Source organism: Rhamphochromis sp. 'chilingali' (genome assembly GCF_963969265.1).
Source record: "Rhamphochromis sp. 'chilingali' genome assembly, chromosome: 6".
NCBI classification, from domain to species: Eukaryota; Metazoa; Chordata; class Actinopteri; order Cichliformes; family Cichlidae; genus Rhamphochromis; species Rhamphochromis sp. 'chilingali'.
In genome coordinates this window covers 791,282-815,718 of record NC_137933.1, presented here as the reverse complement: position 1 = coordinate 815,718, position 24,437 = coordinate 791,282, and the positions used below count along the sequence as shown (strand labels likewise).

At 42.7% G+C, this 24,437-nt stretch overlaps 1 long non-coding RNA gene across 1 annotated transcript; it reads right to left on the bottom strand.

Annotated features, from left to right (window-relative positions):
* Positions 1 to 16,961: 16,961 nt before the first annotated feature.
* LOC308398379 lies at positions 16,962 to 19,400 on the bottom strand. The gene is made up of 3 exons (XR_013971946.1): positions 19,367 to 19,400; positions 19,144 to 19,218; positions 16,962 to 18,922 (listed from the first exon to the last, which is right to left on the bottom strand). It is a non-coding gene; the product is annotated as an uncharacterized lncRNA (long non-coding RNA).
* Positions 19,401 to 24,437: the final 5,037 nt, after the last annotated feature.

Here is a 24,437-nt window from a genome sequence, read left to right as displayed (position 1 = left end):
CTCTCCACCTGTCTAAACGAAACACCCAGCATACTTCATTAGACATACACACACAATTATGGGCATGCTGAGGTTTGTCACATGGAATGTAAATGGAGCTGGCACCAGAGGAAAGAGGTTAAAGATATTTAACCAGCTTAAAAAACTACAGGCAGATGTTGTTTTATTACAAGAAACTCATAAACCTGTCACAGGTTTAAACGAACTTAAAACACCTGAGTTTCCTAACGTGTTTGCAGCCTGTTATAATTCTAGACAACGGGGAGTAGCAATTTTAATACATAAAAATGTTAATTTTACAGTACTCGATACAGTTATAGATCCAGAGGGTAGATTTCTAATTATTAAACTATCAATATTGAACAAAAAACTATGTATTGTAAGTATATACGGTCCAAATGTTGATGAACCCTCATTCTTCCACGGATTTTTTAGTGCACTCTCTGAACACCTTGATTGCACACTCATTCTTGGCGGTGACCTCAACCTTGGACTAAATGAAGACATGGATAGGCTCAACACAACAGGAACTCAGCGCAATTGGCAGTCCACAAATATAATCAAACAGTATATGAACGACTTTGGTCTTTGCGATGCATGGCGCTCCCTTCACCCCACCAGTAAGGAATATACTTTTTTCTCGCATGTTCATCACTCTTACTCTCGTCTGGATTATTTTTTGGTCAGCAGCTCACTGCTGAGTGACATTTCAGACACTGAGATTCATTCTATAGCTGTCAGCGATCATGCTCCTGTATCTTTAACACTAATGCACAAGAATAACACTACGCCAAGAAAAAACTGGAGATTTAATATATCACTACTTAAAGATGAAGACTTTATTAAATATTTTAAAAAGGAATGGACTTCATATTTAGACTTTAATGACACTCCCGGAATATCTGCTTCTGTTCTATGGGAAGCAGGGAAAGCTGTGATGAGAGGTAAAATAATTTCTTTCTCATCACACAAAAAGAAAGAAGAAAACAAAAATATTCAGGAATTAGAAAAAAACATCAAATCACTAGAAGAAGCCTACGCGTGCGACCAAGATCAGGAAACATTGAACAAAATATGAAAAACAAAACTAGAATTAAATGAAATTATTAATAAAAAAAACACAATTCCTTATACAAAGACTTCGCTTGCAGAATTTTGAACACAGTAACAAATCAGGTCGATTTCTAGCTAACCAGCTAAAAATAAATAAAGAAAAAACAACTATATGTGCTGCTAAAGATTTATCGGGGAACACAATATATGATCCTGGAAGAATAAACAACATTTTTAGGGATTTCTATGAAACTTTATACTCACCACAAATAAACCCATCTAAAAATGAAATTGATCTGTTTCTTGACAACGTAACTCTTCCAAAATTACTAGACAGTCAAGCAATGGAACTGGATTCGCCACTGACGCCAAGTGAACTCCAGGAAGCCCTGATAAGTATGCCCAATAATAAGGCTCCAGGTCCAGACGGCTTCCCTGCAGAATTCTACAAAGAATTCTGGATAATTTTGGCACCAGTATTCCACAGCATGTTGCAGGAAATCGAGGAAAAGGGCAGACTACCACCAAATATGAATTCTGCCAACATTAGTCTCCTGCTAAAACCAGGCAAAGACCCTTTATTTCCCTCAAGCTATTGTCCAATTTCTCTTTTAAATGTAGACCTTAAAATAATCTGCAAAGCTCTCTCAAAGAGATTAGAGAAAATGACCCCCCTCTTAATTCATCCTGACCAAACTGGTTTCATAAAAGGTCGGCACTCCTCAACAAACACTCGTAGATTACTTAATTTAATAGACTACTCATACGATAAAAACATCGAAACCATAATATTATCTCTAGATGCAGAAAAAGCATTTGACAGAGTTAACTGGAAATTTTTATTCGCAACTTTACACAAATTTGGTTTTGGAAACTCTTTCATAAACTGGATAAGAATATTATACAATTCCCCAACAGCTCGTATCAGAACAAATGACCAGACATCCTCCAGCTTCTATCTCCTGAGGGGCACCAGACAGGGATGCCCACTCTCCCCTTCACTTTTTGCAATTTTTATCGAACCTCTAGCAGCAGCATTTAGACAGGCTACAACAATTAAGGGCATAAAATGTAAGAACATAGAACATAAAATCAGTCTCTATGCGGATGATGTGTTGCTTTTTCTGCAAAACACACAAACCAACCTCTCTGAGGTAATTACTTTAATAAACTGGTTTTCAAGAGTTTCAGATTATTCAATTAACTGGCCAAAATCTACAGTTCTCCCCATTAACTGCTCCTTCCATAATTCTTCCTCTGCCCCACTGCAATCCGGAAATATTAAATATTTAGGTATTAATGTCTCTCCTAAGCTTTCAGACATCCCACTTCTAAAGAAAGTAGAAGGCGATCTGACTAGATGGAAATCTTTACCCATATCACTCATGGGAAGGGTCGCCACTATAAAAATGATGATCTTGCCAAAAATAAATTATTTATTTTTGATGATCCATAACAAACCATCACAAGATTGGTTCAGATCTCTGGATTCATATATTTCCAAATTCCTTTGGAAAGATAAACCCCCGCGTATCAGCTTAAAAACGCTACAAAGAACCAAGGATAGAGGAGGATTAGATCTGCCTAATTTTCACCTATACTTCTTAGCCAACAGGCTTCAGTTCATCTCAGAATGGTTAAAACATACCTTCTTAGTTGAGCCCTGGCTAGATGTTGAACAGGCACTATGCAAGGATCTAGAGATTTCAGACCTACCATTTATTAGCTCAAACATCAAAAGACATGAATGCTTTAAAAGTATCAACATCAGCTTTTCTCTGACAGCATGGTGGGAGTTTCTAAAAATAACGGAGTCTTCATTAATCCCATGCAAACGTACACCTATCTGGAATAACCCTGACATATTACAAAACAATAATATGATTAATTTCCCAGAATGGAGTTGTAAAGGAATTAAATACTTAGAACATATATTAGAGGGAACAGAATTTATTCCATTTGACAGACTAGTTGCACAATATGGGATCAACAAGACAAGATTTTTAGAATATCAACAAATTAAATCCATATTAAAAAAGAAATTTAACCTCAGTCAAGTTGAATTACAAACACCACTAAGTGCGGCACATTTTCTTACTCTTAAATCCCCCAAATTATTATCTAAAATATACAGAACACTTTCTAAATTAGATGAATCAATATCACTTCCTATTGCAAAGTGGGAAGCAGATTTATCAGTCAGCTTAGACCAAAACTTCTGGTCTCAGATTTGCTTAAAAACCTTTAAATTAATTAAAAATCCTAGTCTGCAATTAATACAATACAAAATACTACATAGAGTGCACTATACAGGTCATCGGATGTTCAAGATGGGCTTTACATCTTCCAACAACTGCTCACACTGTCAAGGCAATACACCAGACAATTACATCCACGCTCTTTGGTTCTGTCCACCAGTGCAAAAGTTTTGGCGCGAGATATGTGAAGACTTATCAAAGTGTCTGAAATGTAACATTCCAACCTCCCCCTTAGTGTGTTTACTGGGTGCATGGGGGCCCGGCCCTGGAGCAGGGTGCCGCCGGTGCGTCGAACCACCTGGGGGGCTCTTCAACTGGTGGGGGAGATGGTCACATCTTGCAGGAGCTTTCCTCTCTTCAGGAACTCTCTCTGCAGGAGGGGGAGATACAGGAGAGGTGGAGGAAGATCTCAGCCTGGGTGTTTATTGTCTTATGTAGTCTGGAAGATGAGTGGATGGTGGGGTGGGTGCAGTTTTCTCTGTGGTGGGGTTGGGTGGACTGTCCTGGGCTCTGTGGGGCCGGGGGGCGCTGCTGCACTGGGCCCCGGTCTGGATGGGCCTGGGCCCCCTTTCCCTGGCGGGTCGCGGAGTGTGGGAGTGCCTACTGGGGTCAGCGGGGGAGCTGGCCCCAGGGAGGGGTTACCTGCCTCTCCCTTCCTTCCCTCCCCATCTCCAGCTGCCTCCCTCTTCCCGCTCCACCACAACCACCCACACATGCAGGGCCTTGGAGTAGGGGTATGTCACCAGGGTGCAGAGGAGGCTACCCCCCCCTCTGTCCCCTTCTGGCTGCCTCTGTCTCAATTTTATCCCACAACTTAGACATTCACATTATTCACACTCTCATTACACATACATATAGGATCTTGGGGGTGGGCACAATCACGGAGTCCAAAGTACCATCAGGGTGTACACCTCACCCCTGGCGTCGTTGCCCACCTCTCAATTTTAAATACACTTAGACATTGAGGGCTAGCAGGAGGGACCATGCGCTTACCTGCTCCTCTCTGGCAGGTAGCTCCATGCCCTCCTGGGTTTTAATTGCACCTTAGAACACACATGCATCAACACTACAATGAGCGGGTGGAGGGAGGTTTGGAGTCTTCTCCCACCCCCATTCTCTGCGGCCTGCTGGAGCGGGGGGGCTAGGAGGAGTTGGCCGTCCGACTGCGGTCTGGAGTGTGGGGCCTCCCTGCTGCTACGGAGTCGGGGTGGTCTGCCTCTCCCCACCGCAGGGAAAAGGGTAACACCACCTGGGTCTGGGTGCAGTTCCCCCCTCCAGGGGCAAGGGTACCTAGACCCGGTTTGTAGAGTACGCTTGGGGAGTGTGATCGTGTGTACAGCGTCTCTTTATGTCTGTCTCCACGTTGGTTGAATGTGGAGTAAGTGCATATGAGAGCATGAGGGGGGGAATGGATGTTTGTGTCTGTGTGTGCCTGTATTTCTGTGTCTATATGTCAGGCTGGGTACCAGACGCCACCTCTCTGGGGACACCTCAGGCCCTCCAAGGTTTGGAGGCCTATCTCCACCTACCACCACTTCCCCTGCCGGTGGCGGACTCCCTCAGGTGTCGGTGCGTTGGTGGTTCTTTGTGTCTGGGGATGGGCGTCCAGGTACACACCGGCTCACTCCTTGGCGGCCGCTTATCGGGGCCTGGAGCCTGGGGCTCGCTCGGGCCCCTTCGGGGGTGGGGTGCCCCCGGCCTCTCGGCCTGGGGCTCGGTCACTCAGGCACAGCTGGCGGCCGGCGGAGCTCACTGGCGCGTCACTGCAACTCCCCCTGGCTTCTGCTCCGCGGCTGCTGAGTGAGCCCTCATCTGGGACTCTCCTCAGCTCTTACTGGAACAGTGGCGCGGCTGCCCCTCTGTTGGTCTTCCATGGTTTCTTGTGTTCTGGGGGCCTCTGGATGTCTGGAGTTTTGATCTCCTCCATACCTGCTTCACACCCTGGAGGACGGGGCTGTGGCCCCCCCACACTCCCTAGCAGATCGTTACATGGAGAAACCTTTGGAATACAAGCGCGCTGATCCACACAGGTATGCACACGGGTGTTCACTGCTCGTAGACCCAAATTACACCTTTCTTGGCTGCTACTTCGAAGCACATCTGTCCTGCGTGCTGCACAACAACATTGAATATTTAGTATTTACTGCTGTTTACACTTAGCTAGATTAATGCGATGGTGTTGTGTTTAGTATGTTGCTTTGTTTGGTTTTTTTTGTCTTTTTTTGCTTGTTTTCTATTCTTCTCTCAACAGGTGATCCAGGAGATTTTTTTTTTCTCCCCCCCTTTCTCACTGTCCCTCTCCCCTTCTGTTTTTCCTTTCCTTCCTCTTTCTTTCTCCCTTTCCTATCTCTCACTCATGTCTGTCCCGTCTGTAACATCTGAAAATAAAATATAATAAATAATAAAAACAAAGATCGACCAAATGGACCAATACGGCAATGCCACGATGATCCATTTGGCAAAGTAAATCCATTGGGTATCCTTGTTGGTCTTCAGACAACAATTCTGACGGCTAAAGAACCAAATGGGACAGGCGAGAAAAAAAAAAAAAAAGAACATAATCCACCCACTGTTATCATCTCCAATGCCCTGTACCAACACAGAGCGGAGCAGCTATCTGAACGTTACTCCAACAGAGGTCGATTATCTTGTTAATAATTTCACCTCCTCACTACGTACGACTCTGGATACTGTAGCTCCTGTGAAAACTAAGGTCTCTAATCAGAAGTACCTGACTCCCTGGTATAATTCTCAAACACGTAGCCTAAAGCAGATGACTCGTAATCTGGAGAGGAAATGGCGTGTCACAAATCTAGAGGATCATCATTTAGCCTGAAGAAATAGTTTGCTGCTTTATAAGAAAACCCTCCGCAAAGCCAGAACATCTTACTATTCATCACTGATTGAAGTAAATAAGAACAACCCCAGGTTTCTCTTCAGCTCTGTAGCCAGGCTGACAAACAGTCAGAGCTCTGTTGAGCCAACAATCCCTTTAACATTAACTAGTAATGACTTCATGAACTTCTTCACAAATAAAATTTTAATCATTAGAGAAAGAATTACCAGTAATCATCCCACAGATGTAATATTATCTACAGCTACTCTTAGTACCATTGATGTTAAGTTAGACTCTTTTTCTCCAATTGATCTTTCTGAGTTAACTTCAATAATTACTTCCTCCAAACCATCAACGTGTCTTTTAGACCCCATTCCTACAAAACTGCTCAAAGAAGTCCTGCCATTAATTAATTCTTCGATCTTAAATATGATCAACCTATCTCTAATAATCGGCTATGTACCACAGGCCTTCAAGCTGGCTGTAGTTAAACCTTTACTCAAAAAGCATCTCTAGACCCAGCAGTCTTAGCTAATTATAGGCCAATCTCCAACCTTCCTTTATATCAAACATCCTTGAAAGAGTAGTTGTCAAACAGCTAACAGATCATCTGCAGAGGCTTGTTTGAAGAGTTTCAGTCAGGTTTCAGAGCTCATCACAGCACAGAAACAGCTTTAGTGAAGGTTACAAATGATCTTCTTATGGCCTCTGACAGTGGACTCATCTCTGTGCTTGTCCTGCTAGACCTCAGTGCAGCGTTCGATACTGTCGACCATAATATCCTATTAGAGCGATTAGAACATGCTGTAGGTATTACAGGTACTGTGCTGCAGTGGTTTGTATCATATCTATCTAATAGACTCCAGTTTGTGCATGTAAATGGAGAGTCCTCTTCACACACTGAGGTTAATTATGGAGTTCCACAGGGTTCAGTGCTAGGACCAATTCTGTTTACATTATACATGCTTCCCTTAGGCAGCATCATTAGAAGACATAGCATACATTTACACTGCTATGCAGATGACACCCAGCTCTATCTGTCCATGAAGCCAGATAACACACACCAATGAGTTAAACTGCAGGAATGTCTTAAAGACATAAAGACCTGGATGGCCGCTAACTTTCTGCTTCTTAATTCAGATCAAACTGAGGTTATTGTACTCGGCCCTGAAAGTCTTAGAAATATGGTATCTAAGCAGATTCTTACTCTGGATGGCATTACCTTGGCCTCCAGTAACACTGTGAGGAACCTTGGAGTCATTTTTGACCAGGACATGTCCTTCAACGCACATATTAAACAAATATGTAAGACTGCGTTCTTCCATTTGCGCAACATCTCTAAAGTTAGAAACATCCTGTCTCAGAGTGACGCTGAAAAACTAGTTCATGCATTTATTACTTCCAGGCTGGACGACTGTGATTCATTATTATCAGGAAGTCCAAAAAACTCCCTGAAAAGCATTCAGCTGATCCAAAATGCTGCAGCAAGAGTCCTGACAGGGACTAGAAAGAGAGAGCAGATTTCTCCTGTTTTGGCTTCCTGTTAAATCCAGAATTCAAAATCCTGCTCCTCACATACAAGGTCTTAAATAATCAGGCCCCATCTTATCTTAATGACCTTGTAAATGGTAAATGGCCTGTATTTGTATAGCGTTTTTACTAGTCCCCTCTAGGGACCCCAAAGCACTTTACACACCCAGTCATCCACCCATTCACACACACACTCACACACTGGTGGAGGCAGCTACAGTTGTAGCCACAGCTGCCCTGGGGCAGACTGACAGAAGCGAGGCTGCCATATCGCGCCATCGGCCCTTCTGGCCAACACCAGTAGGCGGTAGGTGAAGTGTCTTGCCCAAGGACACAATGACCGAGACTGTCCGAGCCGGGGCTCGAACCAGCAACCTTCCGATTACAAGACGAACTCCCAACTCTTGAGCCATGATCGCCCCATGTAGTACCATATCACCCTATTAGAGCACTTCGCTCTCGCTCTGCAGGCCTACTTGTTGTTCCTAGAGTATTTAAAAGTAGAATGGGAGGCAGAACCTTCAGTTTTCAGGCCCCTCTTCTGTGGAACCAGCATCCAGTTTGGATTGAGGAGACAGACACTATCTCTACTTTCAAGATTAGGCTTCAAACTTTCCTTTTTGCTAAAGCATATAGTTAGGGCTGGACCAGGTGACCCTGAATCCTCCCTTAGTTATGCTGCAATAGACGTAGGCTTCCCATGATGCATTGAGTTTTTCCTTTCCAGTCACCTTTCTCACTCACTATGTGTTAACAGACCTCTCTGCATTGAATCATACTTGTTATTAACCTCTGTCTCTCTTCCACAGCATGTCTTTATCCTGTCTTCCTTCTCTCACCCCAACCAGTCGCTGCAGATGGCCCCGCCCCTCCCTGAGCCTGGTTCTGCCGGAGGTTTCTTCCTGTTAAAAGGGAGTTTTTCCTTCCCAAGTGCTTGCTCATAGGGGTCATATGATTGTTGGGTTTTTCTCTGTATCTATTACTGTACGATCTACTGTGCAATATAAAGCGCCTTGAGGCGACTTTTGTTGTAATTTGGCGCTGTATAAATAAAATTGAATTGAAGACAGGTAAGTGGCCTGTATATTCTTTTGGATTTCTCATGATAGGTAAGTTATCTGTTCCATTTCTAGAATGTTTTGCTTGCTGGTTTGACTATATCCACACTGACATTTCTTACCTTCAAAGGTAAACCAAATGTTTGGTTGTTGTAAAACTTCAAAGTCAGTGTTGCATTGGTCCTTTCTTGGGAGCAGGGGGTGGGGGAGTCATCTTTTTTCTGTCGTGCTTTGGTTTCCCTTAGGTTGGGCGTAACACTGATGATAATAATAAGTGGATGAGAAAGGATGGATGGTTTTGAGATTATTGCTTTGATTCCATGTGTTTTGGCTCATTCTTCCTTGGACCATCTTGTATCTTATTGTCAAATCTTTGTCTCTGTTTAGTGATTCTTTGTTTGTTGTTAGTCATTTGTCTCCAGTATCATAGTATAGTGATTAACATATTTCTTGGCAAGTGCAAGGTCAGTGGTTAGATCCCTGCTGCAGACAAAAATCTCCTTTGGGGTTGCATCAAGAATGAATCTGGTTTACAACTAGGGCTGCCACGATTTGTCGACTAGTCACGATTACGTCGACTATCAAAATCGTCGACGACTGATTTAATAGTCGACGTGTCGTTTGAAGCTTTGTAAGATCGCAAAAGACGCAGGAATAATAGCAGGATTTAAGAGTGTAATAACGGACTGAAACAGAAGATGCCAGCTGCCGTTAAACCCCGAAGAAGAAGAAGCAGCTGTGTCCCAGAATTCATAGCGCGGCCCAGCTTAGTTTCCAACAATGGCGGTAGCTAGTTAGTTTTAATATTACTCTTATTATTCTTTCTGGGTCACAAAATAAACGTTTAACATATTTTCAGGCGAGAATGTAGCTGTGTAAACCTCAAATATCTGCTCAGTTTATCAAGACACCGCATATTTTCAAAAGCGCTCCGACGTTTTCGGAGACGTCTGTTACCCACTAGCTCGATAGCTAGCCGGGGGCTAGGTCACTAGCGCCGTGAGAACACCGGACTCCCGGCAAATTGTTTTCAAACCCACCGCCGTCTTTCGCGACTCAGGTTAAATATATATGAGTCACTTAGATAAATTAAAAATGTTGTTGTTTGGCTTTTTTTTTTTTTTTGTATTTTATTTGTTCCTGAGTAAATCGGTTTGTCTGAGATTAAAGTTATAGTTTTTACACAGCTGAATAAATGTCAAGCAGACAGCTGATTATCAGACGTGTGAGATGCTGGAGAATATACTCCGGTGTCCTGTTATATTTTAGATAGCAAGGAGTTTATTAAACTTTACCGAAACAATCTGCAAATTTCATTAAAATTGAATAAACTATCATCTTGTCTTTATTTTTAGTTAGCACCTTAAAAGCTTAAAGCTGTAAGCTAATGATAGTTATATAAGAGCAGATGCTGCTGGTGCAATAAGCTGTAGTTTTACGTCCAGTGGATGATGATCTGATTAGTCGACTAATCGCATAAATAATCGGTGACTAGTCGACTATCAAAATAATCGTTTGTGGCAGCCCTATTTACAACTTCAGATTACACATGCTGTGGTGAGCCCTTGTGATAAGGGTAAGCTGAAAGTAGCTTTTTCATTTATATCTTGTCTAAAATGTAACTTCCATCATTGCCTAGTCAGTTTCAGTTATGTCTTGTTACCCTGGTCTTTCTACTTCCCTTCCCACGAGGCCTGTACCTATGTACAGGTGTGTGCTTATAGCGTCTGTTTCTGTTTGTCTCTTGTCCACGTGTCTGTTTATCCACCCTGTGTGTTTTTATTTTGTTGCTACAATCAGCTGATTTCGGTTTGTATGTCAGAGGAGGAAAGTAGAGATGCAGTTTACCGCGTGGATATGGACATTACTTTTGTTTTTCATACAAAAAAGGATGAGACGCCGGTGGTAAAGTGGATACTGCTACAGGACAGAAACAGCTGCATTATACTGCTAACACAACTTCAGCTCTTCGCAAGTACAGCATGCTAACGCTAAGCTAGCCAAGGACCCAGAGTGACGTTTAAGCTGAGTAAATGCTGACCCCAGACCAGCACCGTGATAAAGTGAGCCATCATTTGCGGTAACAAACAGGTAACAAAATGATGAGCAGTCAGGTGGCAGCCTCCATTTCTACCTGTTCATGTTTATAAAGTAGAATCACTGTGGTGGTCGCTTTAAAGTCTCTTTGTGCTGGTTCTCATCTTTGCTCTGTGCTGTTGGCTGCTAACAGAGAAGATCACATGTGTCCACATTGTGGTAGTGTGTGGGGCTGTAGCCTCTAGGTTTATATTGTTAAATGGTAATTATGAAACCCTGTGTTTCAGATCGTCTTACAGAGTAACATGGAAGAAGCATAACGAGTAGTATAGCCAATGTCTTTCTCCTCTTTTTACTTTAGTTGTTTTGAGTAATGACCCCAACACTGATCACAACAAATGAGGGAAGTACTTCCAACATTCACAAACATTTGACCGCTTGAGATATAATATATTTGCATGAATGTAGGCTTAAAACTTTCCTTTTGGTGAAGGATACAGTTAGGGCTGGATCAGGGGACACTGAATCATCTCTTATTTATGCTCTGATCGACTTGGGCTGCTGTCATGGTCCTGGGCCAGTATTCTTAGTTTCTTGTATTTTTGTATTTCGTTTCTTATTTAGGCCATGTTTCCTGAGTTGTCCTGTTGTGTTGTTACCTAAGTGTAGCTGCCCACTTGGAATTACCACTCGTGACGCAGAGAGCTTCGACTGATGCAACTTTATTCTCTCCTCTTTAAACCACCGACAATATGGCACCGTGAAAACTATAAAGATGCACAAACAAATACCATTAAACATTCAAGTAGAAAGTGCAGAAATGTTCGCATTTTACTATAGAAAATTATTTTGATTAACCCAAATAGTGATATTGACATAAATCAATAGTTTTTAAACTATTTATGTTACAGCATTTAATAAAATGAATTAACAACAACCTTTCTGTGTCTTAAATACATAAACAATCGTTTGCAATCATTAACCAACCTCTTTCTGCTTCCAAGGGTGCTAATCATGCTGAATCAGCTAGCCAACCTCCTCCATGCGCATCTCTTAGCCAGTCTTTCCACACCACAAACAAATGACATGCATACACAATAAAAAACGAATTCAACCACATTGAGTAAACTTTCAAAGTTATAGCATGTGACAGATAAATAAAACACATAGTTTTGCATGAGTACCCTCAAAAACAAACGCTTTTACTCACTCTGAAGCAACATGTTTGCGTCGCCTCACCGAGAACAGAACAGGAAGTCTGACACAATAAAAGAGGAAGTGCTAAGGTACTCTTCAAAATAAAAGTGCAAAGTAAAGTGGCTTTGCCGGCATTTACACTCCCACCAAATCCTGATACAATGAACGAACAAATTCACAAAGCAAGTGAATTGTACAGGATTTCTTATACTAATAAATGACTGAATTGAACTATCAGAGTTATACAGGTAAGTATACTTAATGGATTAAGGTAGTGTATAAACATAACTAGTATTGCCTTAACATATTTTTGTTTTATTTAATTCTCAAGGAGTAGTACTAGTTTTTGGATTGGTCTCTCAATTACTGAAGGTTTAGAAGGGGCATCTTGCTTTCTTTGAGGCTTTCTCTCCCCAACTCGTACTTTGACTCGACGGACTAAGCCATCATGGTCTTGAAAGATCTCCACAACTCGACCTAGCTCCCAATGGTTTCGTGGGAGGTTGTCGTCCTTGATAACAACGATATCATTGACCTTGAGGTTACGCCGAGGTAAGTGCCATTTTTGCCTTGTTGATATGTTGAGCAGATACTCTCTTTTCCAGCGGCCCCAGAACTGTTCAATAAGATATTGGACTCTTCTCCATCTTTTTGTAGCATACACATCTTCCTTCACGAACACTCCGGGGGGTGGAAGAGCAACCTTTGTTTTCATCATGATGAGATGATTCGGCGTTAAAGGTTCCAGTGCATGAGGATCGTTGATTCCATCAACTGATAATGGGCGACTGTTGACAATAGCCATGGCTTCATATAGCAGCATTCTGAGGGAGGCATCATCAAGCCGACCTGGGCACTGTGCGAAGGTAGCATTCAGCAGATTCCTAACCGTTCTTATTTGCCTTTCCCAGACACCTCCTGCATGGCTGGCAGAAGGGGCGTTGAAGACAAATTCGCACTGTTTTTCAGATAAGAAGGTCTCCAATTGCTTGGCGTCGCATTGCTTAAGTGCTTCCTTGAATTCGTTCCTAGCACCAACAAAGTTGGAACCTTGGTTGCAGTGTAATTGTTGGACAGCTCCTCTAAGACTGATGAAGCATCTCAATGCATTGATGAAAGAGTCTGTTGACAAATCTTCAAGCATCTCAATATGGACAGCTCTTGAATACAGACACGTGAAAATCAGACCATATCTTTTGTGTTCTTTGCGTGCTGTCTTCACAATGAACGGGCCAAAGCAGTCCATGCCACTAAATGTGAAGGGTGCTGAGGCTTCAAGACGTTCTTTAGGGAGTTCAGCCATTCGCTGGCTCTCTGTAGGTCGTCGAAGTTTCCTGCAAAGCACACAGGTGTGTATCATTTTGGCCACCAGTTTGCTCCCACCAATGACCCAGAATCCATTTGCTCTAAGCTCCATTTGTGTCTGGCTTCGACCTTGATGGCATGTCTTAGCATGGTAGTAGGACACAATGAGCTTGGTTATATGACTGTTGCTTGGTAAGATGAGTGGGTGCTTCACTTTGTGGCAAAGAGACGACCACTTTAATCTCCCACCAACACGCAAGAGTCCATCAGACCAGATGGGGTCAAGACTGAAGAGAGAGCTTGAGTTTGGAAGGTCCCTTTTGGGTTGAAGCGTTTTTCTCATGAGGGAAGGCGTGCTGCTGTACGATCTTTATCACTGCTTCAGCAGCCTTCTCACGCTCCTCGATCGTTGCATGTTCAGTATGCCTTTGTTGAGACCTCAGTCTTTTGATTCTTGCAACCACCTTTATGAGTTTCGTCCAAGATGAAAACTGATTCAGGCGATCGAGAATATCATTGAAGGTACTGACGTCAGTTGCGAGCACCTGAATTGTCTTGACTTCGGGATCACCAACAAGTAACTCAGCTGGAGTGCTGGGTGTTAGACGTAACTCACGTTCCCAGAGAAACTTTGGTCCTTGCAGCCAGTTTGTAGAGTGGATGTCTGAAACATGAAGCCCTCTGGATGCATGATCTGCTGGGTTTTCTGAGGTGTCCACATAATACCATTGATTGGAATTGCTGTTGTCTCTAATGAGTTGAACACGGTTTGCAACAAATATGTGGAACCTGCGAGCGTCATTGTTGATGTAACCAAGTACCACTTGGGAATCGGTCCAGAAGAATTCATCATCAATTTTCATGTCAAGCTCAGCCTTTAACAGGACGCTTACTTTTGCAGAAACCACCGCCGCTGCGAGTTCAAGCCTCGGGATACTTGTGACCTTTGAGGGTGCCACCCTTGCTTTTCCCATCACAAGGCTGCAGTGAACCTCATCCTTGTCATTTTTATATCTCAGGTAAGAACATGCACCATATCCTACGCAGCTGGCGTCCGAAAAATGGTGTAGCTCTACTCTGACAATGTTTTGGAAGTCGTGTGGGTGGTAACATCTTGGAATTGAGACCTCATTCAACTTGGAAAGACCATTTATCCATTTCTCCCATCGTGGCTTCACATCTTCTGGGAGTGGGTCGTCCCATCCAATGCCTCTGTGACAAAGCTCTTGTAGGATATGTTTTCCACTTAGGATGAATGGAGCGATAAATCCAAGTGGATCGTAGAGTGAGGCAATGACAGACAAACAACCACGGCGGGTTGAAGACTGATCTTTCAGGCTGATGTTGAAGCTGAAGGTGTCTTCCTTTATCGACCACTGAATGCCAAGAGCACGTTCTGAAGGGGATGGGTCAAACCCATGAGGTTCAATGGTTGCTGCTCTTTCAGAAGGGTCTAAGTTGGAGAGAGCAGCTTCTTCATTTGAGTTGAATTTGTGAAGGCGCAGGCCTCCTTTTCTGCACAACTCTTGTGACTGAATGATCAGTTCTTTGGCTTCCTCAACTGATGAAACGCTGGCTAATCCATCATCAACGTAGAAGTTTTTCTCCACAAAGGCTGATGCTAGAGGATAGTCGGTTTGATGTTGTCGTGCAAGATGCTTTAAACCGAAATTGGCGCATCCTGGAGATGATGCAGCTCCAAACAGATGAACTGCCATTCTGTACTCCTGAGGTTCTTTCTCCAAATCACCTTCTTTCCACCAGAGGAATTTCAAATAGTTTCTGGATTCAGGGGTGACAGCGAATTGATAGAACATTCTTTCAATGTCACAGATTACGGCCACGGCTTCTTTCCGAAATCTGCAAAGCACTCCAACCAGAGGGTTGATAAGATCAGGTCCAGTTAATAGGGTATCATTCAGAGAGACACCATGGGATTTGGCCGAACAATCAAAAACAACTCTTAGTTTGTCCGGCTTCCTGGGGTGATAGATTCCATGATGTGGCAGGTACCACTCTGTCTGCCCCTGAGATGCTATAGGAGCAGGCTCTGCATCACCCCTGTTGATGGTTTCTTCCATGAATGTTCGGTACTGATCGTAGTATTGTTTGTTGGCCTTTAGTTTTTTCTTGAGACACTGTAGACGTACCGTGGCTAACCTCTTGTTGTTTGGCAGGTTGGGTGGGCTGTTCCCTTTGAAAGGGAGAGGCATTTCGTAATGTCCGTCTTTCCTTTGTGTGATGTGATTACTGAGGAACTGTATGAAATGGACATCTTCTTGGGACACATATTTGTTCTCATAGGTTCTCTCAGCAAAATCTGATTCCAGGGCTTTTAGAACATCTGTCGCTGATGGAACAGGCAACTCTTTTACTGTGAGCCGATGCACAAAGCTCTGGTTTCCTTGTCTGTCTAGGTGGGGATTTGATGAGCCAATTATACTCCATCCTAGTTCTGACCTTTGTGCGAAGGGTTCATGCTTGTCACCTATGATGACTTCAAGAGGAGCCAGCGCAGATGGACAGTCATATCCAATCAGGAGCCCTACATCACAATCTTGGAGAGGCGGCAACTTATTTGCCAAGCTTCTGAGATGAGGCCACAGTAATGCTGTTTTCTTCGTTGGGATGTACGACTTATCAACTGGGATAAAGTCGCGGCTATAAGCCTGTTGTAGTTGGATACAACTCTCAGAATGGAGTCCTCTAACTTGTAAACTATGAACACTCTTACTCGAGATGACTGTGTCAATAGCCGTCATTGTACTGAGTTTCAGTTTTACTGGTTGGACATCCACATTCAGCTTATCAAGTATGTCGTCCAAGACAAATGTTGAGTCACTTTGTGTGTCTAGCAATGCATAGGTGAGTATTTCTCTGTGTGGCTCTTGTACAGAAGACACAAAGACTGGGACAATACTTGAGGTAGCCGAAACGCGTTGTGTTGATGTATGAGACATGACCTTGTGTGTTTCCTGGTTTACAGGTTCTTCTGTGGGAGCGGAACTATTTGTTACTGCTTCTGCAGGGCTTTGCTTCCTGTTTTCGTGCAGGCAGGTTGGATGACGACGTTCACAAATGTTGCACGTGTGTCGTCTTTTGCAATCTTTGGTGATATGACCTTTTCTTAAACATCCAAAGCAGAGCCGGTTTTCATGGATGAATGCCCTTTTATCTTCAACACTCTTAGCTGTAAAGATGGGACACTTTGAGATTCCATGAGTTTCACTTTTACAAACAGAACAAGGTGATTTTGATTTACTAATGTTTGTGTCTTGTTTCTCCTGAGCGGAACTCTTTGGTTGCATGTTTGTGTTGAAGACTTTGGCTCTCTTTGGGATTCGATCATCTACAGGTTTGAAATTCATCAACAGTGGAGAAGCTATCGGGTTGCAAGCTATCCGTGCTTCTCTACTCAGGAAGTCTGTGAAGCATGCACTTTTGGATAGGTGCCAGATTCGTCAAGTTCATCTACAACAATTCGACTCCACTTGCGCACGATCCATTCTGGCAGTTTTTTGAGCAATTTGTGATTTTCTTCACAATCGTTTAGGATAGCTAGTCCTTTGACGTGTGGGATTGCTTCAGAGCATCCTTTGAGGAAGTCGGCAAACTCTCGTAGCGCTAGTGGGTCATTTGCGCTGATTTTCGGCCATCTCATGAGTTTATCACGAAATGCTTTCTGTATAATGAATGGGTTCCCATATCTGTCCTCTAAGACTTTCCATGCTCCCTTGTATGCATTTTCTGAATCTTGGTAAAAGAAACCTTCTACCGCTTTGCGTGCTTCTCCTGCGAGATAATTTTTCAGATAAAACATCTTCTCGCTTGCTGGAAGGGGGTTTCGGTCAATCAGATTAATGAATGACATTTTCCAATCGGTAAACTGCAAAGGGTCCCCACTGAATGTGGCAGGCTCAGGGACTGGCAAGCGATTCATACTTAATGAGCTAGCGATTGCTTGTGCTAAGCTGACAGACTCCTGGGTCATTGTCATTTCTGGAATTGCTTTGTGGGGTTGGAATGATGCGGCATTTGGATTCAGCTGAGGTTCAATTTGCCTTCTGTAGCAAGCAGAGCTAATTTTACTATCAATTTCCCCGTTGTGGTTCTCAAACCCTTCAAGGCTGTTGTACGCTTTCACGCGAGCTATTGCTATAGCAACTTCTTTGTCTGCTTGTAACTGCTGTAGTTTTGCTCTTTCTTGTTCCAACTGTTGTTGCATTTCCACCTCTTTTAGTTTAATTTCTGACAACATTTTTGCCTCTTTGAGTGTCCATTCACTTTCTAACTTGTGAAGATGTGCTTGCTGTGCTTGAATTTCTTCCATAGCCTTTGATTGCTCCAGCTTGGCAGCAAGCTCTGCTTCTGCATCTACTCTACTGTTGCGGGTACAGGATGAGCCAGAGTGACGGCTCAATTGCTCTGACAACTCTATAGAGCTTGCAGTTTCTGTTATGCTGTTGCCAAAAACAGACCCATATTCGTTCTTGCTTAACACTTCTCTTACTCTTTCTTTCTCAAGATGGTTATTATATTCCTCATGAACGGTCTTTAGACGGTCACTTATGAGGTTACATACCTCCTTTGTTAGCGTAACACAGGCGTCCATTTTGTTGACAATGTCAGGTGTGGTGTTACTGTTACGCAGGATAGGTTCATACTGTGAACTTACAGCGTCGTGCTTTGCTTCAATGTCTTGCTGCAGTTTATTCAGGTCTTCTGCTGAGCAGAGGGATTTTAGTTTTGTTCTAGTTTCCCTTGCTACGAGCTTCCAAGAGTCATAAGTCTTGTTGAATGATTTTTCACGCTTTCTGATATCGTGCTTTTGCATCTCTAGGCCTTTCTCTGTTAATTTTCTCTCACGTGAGCTAGATTTGCATGGTGCGTTCATAGGGTTGCCTGTTTCTTCTTCTGATGAGCTGGATTCGCATGGTGCGCTTGTGGGGTTGTCTGTTTGCTCTTCTGGTAGTGACATTTTGTTTCCGTAGCTGCCTTAAGTTGATTGTAGCTTTGATTGCCTTACTGCCTGACTATACTTTAAAGCTGTAGTTAATCTTTACCACAGAGTAACGCTGTGTCAAACATTTACTGATTATGGACATTCAAAGGTATGTTTAGCGTAAGACAGCAACAACAAATGTTCATAAATTAGCTAATGAGCTTCACCTTTTAAACCTTTTCATAAACAGACATCCTGTGAATTATTATTCCACAAAAAACACATTTCGCTCACCAAGAAACATTAACCAGATTCAGGAATATTATGTGTTGGCAGTCCATGAATTAATTTGGCCTCGTAACATTATTTAAAGAGTTTCTAGTTATGCATTAAGCTTGTGCATGTGTGTAAGCAGTCCCGTGTTTCTTCTTGGTAGTCAATGTCTCTTTTAGTATCTGGAGTCTTGAGCTTTAGTATGCTGTTCTTTCTAACCTTGCGAGTGGAATCAGCTGGCTGGTAACAGGTTGGTAGCTGGATCTCTGATGAAATGGTGTCAGGATCTCTGCAGGGATGGCAGGTCTCTTGCAGTCAAGGAGTTTTCACTGTAGCTGCCCACTTGGAATTACCACTCGTGACGCAGAGAGCTTCGACTGATGCAACTTTATTCTCTCCTCTTTAAACCACCGACAATATGGCACCGTGAAAACTATAAAGATGCACAAACAAATACCATTAAACATTCAAGTAGAAAGTGCAGAAATGTTCGCATTTTACTATAGAAAATTATTTTTGATTAACCCAAATAGTGATATTGACATAAATCAATAGTTTTTAAACTATTTATGTTACAGCATTTAATAAAATGAATTAACAACAACCTTTCTGTGTCTTAAATACATAAACAATCGTTTGCAATCATTAACCAACCTCTTTCTGCTTCCAAGGGTGCTAATCATGCTGAATCAGCTAGCCAACCTCCTCCATGCGCATCTCTTAGCCAGTCTTTCCACACCACAAACAAATGACATGCATACACAATAAAAAACGAATTCAACCACATTGAGTAAACTTTCAAAGTTATAGCATGTGACAGATAAATAAAACACATAGTTTTGCATGAGTACCCTCAAAAACAAACGCTTTTACTCACTCTGAAGCAACGTGTTTGCGTCGCCTCACCGAGAACAGAACAGGAAGTCTGACACAATAAAAGAGGAAGTGCTAAGGTACTCTTCAAAATAAAAGTGCAAAGTAAAGTGGCTTTGCCGGCATTTACACTAAGTGTTTTCCCTTCGTGACTCTTACCCCCTGTGTGCCCCTCTGTGTATTTTTGAGCCCTCGTCTCTCTTTGTGTTTATTCCATGTTTCCCCTGACCCAGCGTTTCTAGTTCCTTGTGATGTTTGTAATATGGTACTTGTGTGATTTATTCTATGGCTTCTAGTTTTGATCCCTTGCCCTTCATGTCTCTCTGTGTCCCCTCTGTTCTGTGTAATTGTGTGTCTTTGCATGTTTGAGTTTGTTTTCTGTCCCTCTGCATTGTGCATTATGTTCTCATGGTTGGTCTTTTGTTACTCCCTCTAGTCTAGTTTCTTGTGTTCCAAGCTGAGTATTTCCCTCCACGTATTTTGGTTCTTAGAGTCCTCTGCCTTATGGTTTATGTCTCTGTGTTTCTTAGTTGCTGTCTCCACTGTGTCAAGTTTGCGTCTCTGTATGATCCTTCCTGTTTTACTTTGATGGTCCATGTCTTATGTGAATGTGTCCTGCTTTGTTTGTCTCGTCCAGCCTGATTACTCCCAGCTGTGCTCTCCTTCTTTGTCTCATTCCCTCGTTATCCCTCTGTGTATTTAAGCCCTGTGTTTCTCTGAGTCAGCGTCGTGTTGTCCCTCATGCTGTGTGTGCTTCTCCCCGTGTCTTCTGGTATGTGTTACAAATAGCTCTTCCCAGTTTAGTTTTGCATTGCTTTTGTATCACTGTTATCGTTTGTCACCTGTCAGCAATAAAGCTGCATTTTGAGTTCAGTTCTGTTTTCCCGTGAGTTTGCGTTTGGGTCCTATTTTCCTGCCTGCCACACACCGTTACATGACAGGCTGCTAGGAGCTTCTTATGATGCACTGAAAATTTCTCACTATGTGTTTAGAAATGTAATCATTAGTTATTATTAATCTCTGGCTCTCTTCAACAGCATGTCATCTATCCTGTCTTCCTCCCCTCATCTCCAACCGGCTGAGGCAGATTGCTGCCCCTACCTGAGCTTGATTATGCCCGAGGTTTCTTCCTTTTAAAAGGAAGTTTTTCTTTCCCACTTTTGCTTGCTCAAAAGCGGTTGCTTGATGGTTGGGGTTTCTCACCTATATTGTAAGGTACCTTACAATATAAAGCAGCTTGACGCAACTGTTGGTGTGATTTTTGCGCTATGTAAATAAAATTGAATCAGAAAATTGAATTGAATTCAAGTGCTCTGGTGACATCAGCAGCTAATATAAAGCTTACTGTCATATGAACGTCAGTGGAGTTCGATTGGCACATTTTTTTTTGGTGTGGGGGGGTAATCAGAATACTTTAATCCATGAGGAAATTACAGTGGGGCAAAAAAGTATTTAGTCAGCCACCGATTGTGCAAGTTCCCCCACCTAAAATGATGACAGAGGTCAGTAATTTGCACCAGAGGTACACTTCAACTGTGAGAGACAGAATGTGAAAAAAAATCCATGAATCCACATGGTAGGATTTGTAAAGAATTTATTCGTAAATCAGGGTGGAAAATAAGTATTTGGTCACCTCAAACAAGGAAAATCTCTGGCTCTCACAGACCTGTAACGTCTTCTGTAAGAAGCTTTTCTGTCCCCCACTCGTTACCTGTATGAATGGCACCTGTTTGAACTCATCATCTGTATAAAAGACACCTGTCCACAGCCTCAAACAGTCAGACTCCAAACTCCGCCATGGCCAAGACCAAAGAGCTTTCGAAGGACACCAGGAAAAGTATTGTAGACCTGCACCAGACTGGGAAGAGTGAATCTACAATAGGCAAGCAGCTTGGTGTGAAAAAATCAACTGTGGTAGCAATCATCAGAAAATGGAAGACATACAAGACCACTGATAATCTCCCTCGATCTGGGGCTCCACGCAAGATCTCATCCCGTGGGGTCAAAATGATCATGAGAACGGTGAGCAAAGATCCCAGAACCACACGGGGGGACCTGGTGAATGACCTGTAGAGAGCTGGGACCAAAGTAACAAAGGTCACCATCAGTAACACACTACAACGGCAGAGAATCAAATCCCGCAGTGCCAGACGTGTTCCGCTGCTGAAGCCAGTGCATGTCCAGGTCCGTCTGAAGTTTGCCAGAGAGCACATGGATGATACAGCAGAGGATTGGGAGAATGTCATGTGGTCAGATGAAACCAAAGTAGAACTTTTTGGTATAAACTCAACTCGTCGTGTTTGGAGGAAGAAGAATACTGAGTTGCATCCCAAGAACACCATACCTACTGTGAAGCATGGGGGTGGAAACATCATGCTATGGGGCTGTTTTTCTGCCAAGGGGACAGGACGACTGATCCGTGTTAAGGACAGAATGAATGGGGCCATGTATCGTGAGATTTTGAGCCAAAACCTCCTTCCATCAGTGAGAACTTTGAAGATGAAACGAGGCTGGGTCTTCCAACATGACAATGATCCAAAACACAGCGCCCGGGCAACAAAGGAGTGGCTCCGTAAGAAGCATTTGAAAGTCCTGGAGTGGCCTAGCCAGTCTCCAGACCTCAACCCCATAGAAAATCTGTGGCGGGAGTTGAAAGTCCGTGTTGCTCGGCGACAGCCCCAAAACATCACTGCTCTCGAGAAGATCTGCATGGAGGAATGGGCCAAAATACCAGCTACTGTGTGTGCAAACCTGGTAAAGACCTATAGTAAACGTTTGACCTCTGTTATTGCCAACAAAGGTTATGTTACAAAGTATTGAGTTGTATTTTTGTTATTGACCAAATACTTATTTTCCACCCTGATTTACGAATAAATTCTTTACAAATCCTACCATGTGGATTCATGGATTTTTTTTTTTTCACATTCTGTCTCTCACAGTTGAAGTGTACCTCTGGTGCAAATTACTGACCTCTGTCATCATTTTAAGTGGGGGAACTTGCACAATCGGTGGCTGACTAAATACTTTTTTGCCCCACTGTACATGGTCACAGATGCTCCAAGTCAGTAAGAATCCAGTTTGTCCAAGAATTGCACCACCTGACCATCGGTTGAATTGCTGGAACTGCAAGATTTATATAACTAACTACTGAAGAATGCTAAATTAAAGTTATATCTGTAACTCTGTAAATCACACTGTGTTGTCTGCCGACTAATTGCAGTTTGAGCTTCTTTGAGGAGCATGTTTGAAACTTCACTTCACTTCGAAAGAACTGAGAACTGCATTTAAGGTTCTAACAGAGTTCAGAGTGTAGCTACATGAATTTTATCCAGCAAAGGTCCATTTATAAATACAATGTGCATAATTGATGGCACCTGAGGAATAACAAGGTTTTGAGAGTCCGTTTGTTCTTTTGTTATTTTGGTTTTTTGTTGGGGGGGGGGTTGTTTGACATGAACATGTAAAAACAACATTTTGCATTTACTTGGGATATTTATCTGATGGTCTGAAATGATGCAAGAGCCAGTGAACAACTTTTGCTGGAATGAATTGGGGGCCTGTGAGACTCTGCTGAAAGTCTCACAGAGATCTGTACAATGGCCATGGCTTCTTACAGTTTTGTTGCAGTTTTAAGCAATATTTTTAAATCATGGGAAAGACAGAAGCTTGTTTTGATTACCAGGTCAGAATGGGACTGATGTAAAAATAGCAGCAGTGCTAAAAGCATCCCAGAAGTTCACAATCTGATGACTTTAAGAGTTAGGCTGAATTTAAATTTTCAGGTATAATTTGTTATATTTGTGGTTTGTTGGTTGTGGTTTATTATTAAATCTTTTATAGAGCCAAATGCAGAGTAAATTCTCAGTAGGGCACTGTGTTGGACTGTGGCTGTGATGCTCATGGTCAGTGTTGGGTCACATCAAGTGTCGTAGATTAATTTGTAGTTAAGCTGACGATGCTTAGATTCATTCATTGAATTCCACCTTCATGCTAACTGCATAGGTCTAGTATAAAGAAAATATCCACTATACTGAAAATGTAGGAAATGGAAATCAGCCAAGATATCTTGTGAAACATCTGGTGACTTAAACACCTGACTGTTCACATATTCCTGTTTAGGTGTGGAGGCAAAGTCACCCTCTACCAGATGGGCAACAGAAAATAGTTCATTTTTACATGTCTTTGTCACTACATGTGTCCTACATAACAAGCTGAGCAGATTCGTTAGAATTTCAAATGGAATAACATTTTTATTCTCGTGTATTACTATTAAAATATTAAAATAGCACACGATTAATTTTCCTCTGTGTAAAAATAGATGGTAGACTCGTCCTTCAAGGAGCAACTTTTTACTTTTGAGTACATTTCAGAGCCTGTATTTTTTAACCTTTACTTGAGAAAAGAAGCTGAATCGGTACTTCAGCTTTTACTGGAGTATTTCTTTAACACAAGTATCGGTACTTCTACTTAAGTACAGACTGTACTTTTGCCACTTCTGGCCAGACCATATATCAGAAAGATTCAGGATGCGCGGGGAAAAGGTGCTATGGCTGCCATTTCTTCTTTTACATGTTCCCTGTAGGGGTCAGCGGCTCATCTGCTCCCTCTCATGCTTTCCCAGCATCCTCACCTGCCATGCCAGCCGTCTGCATGTGCTCCTACACCCATAAACCTCTGCTGAGGTCTTCCTTTTGTTCTCCTACCTGACAGCTCCATCTTCATCATCCTTTGTCCAACCTCCTTTCTCTGCACCAAACCATCTCAGCCTCTCTGCTGAGATGTCCCTCTGATGGACTCATTTCTAACTCTGTCCATCCTGCTCACTTCCAGTGAACATCTGAGTATCCTTAGCTCAGCCTCCTGTCTTTTTGTCAGCGCCACTGTCTCCAAACCAATTCATCACATCAAGTCTCACCTTGTAAACCTTCACTTTCACTCTTGCTGCTATCCTTCTGTCACAAATCACCTGACATCTCCACCCACTCCACCCTGGCTGCACTCTCTCTTTCACCTCTCATGTGGACTGTTCATTTTTTTGGATGGTTGACCCCAGGTACTTAAAGTCATCAGCATTT